The sequence below is a fragment of the Meleagris gallopavo genome, chromosome 15 (genome assembly GCF_000146605.3).
Source record: "Meleagris gallopavo isolate NT-WF06-2002-E0010 breed Aviagen turkey brand Nicholas breeding stock chromosome 15, Turkey_5.1, whole genome shotgun sequence".
NCBI lineage: Eukaryota > Metazoa > Chordata > Aves > Galliformes > Phasianidae > Meleagris > Meleagris gallopavo.
Window position 1 is genome coordinate 17370960 of NC_015025.2, and position 1064 is coordinate 17372023.

Here is a 1064-nt window from a genome sequence, read left to right on the forward strand (position 1 = left end):
AAAGAAAAAGAAGGTAAAATCCCGCCTCCGGTTTTCAAGCTGCTATGAGCAGTGGGTTTAAAATAGCCGGAGCAGAGCAGCCGGGCTGTTGGCAGCCGCCCTCCACCACAGCAATCCTGGCTCCAGCCGAGAGCTCCCGGAGAGCTGCCCGGGGCTGCCCCTCTTCCGGCCCCGCAGAAATTCAAATAATAATAATAATTTAAAAATAAATTAAAAATAAAGAAAAGAAAGGAGGGGACTGTGAAGTGTATCGGCTGCGGAGCTGAAAAAGAAAAGAAAGAAAATGGATAGAGACCTGAGCGTGACAGCACCTACCTGTACACACCCTGAGCTGCAAAAGGCTTTGGAGATCAGAGGTACAGGGCCGGACGCAACAGCCCGGTGAGGGAGGAAAAAAGCCCGCACTGCAGCATTGCTTCACTCCACTTTCCGTAAAACAGTTCAAAAGTTCTTTCCCACATCTTTACTTGATTTGAAAGCAAAATAGAGTGTCAGGATGGATCAGTTAAAGTGAGCCGAGAAAATAAAGAGGAGAGAAGGTCCCTTCCACGGGCAGAGCGCAGCCGAGATCCCCTCGCATCCCCTCGCCCCGTCCCCCAGATCACCGCTGCTGCCCTTCAGCGAGTGAAAAAATAGAAGTGTTAGAAAGGGATAAAACCGAATCAGACACAAATCCCTGGAGGCCGTTCCCAGGGCAACCCCCGCAGCTCGGAGGGATCCGTTCCCCGCGGGACTCGAACTCGCCGTGGGGTCGCTGCGCGGGGTGCGCAGCTTGCGCGGACAGGAGGCGCGGGGGGGGGGGGAGGATGCGCGTGGAGATGCGCACGGGAACAACCTGCGAGGAAAGAAGGGAGGCCAAGGGGTGCTGCCACCCCTCCCACCCCCACCCAGAGGTTGAGGGCAGGCAGAGGGGGAGGGGGGGGCGAACCGCCCTCCGCACGGCTGGGAATGATTTTCCACCTTTCCATTCGTTATGAAATATTTTTAATACCTCGGCGAGGTATTTGGGGGAGGCGTTGGGAGGAAGAGGCGGGGAGGGCTGGGGGAGCACCCTCAGAGCTGCA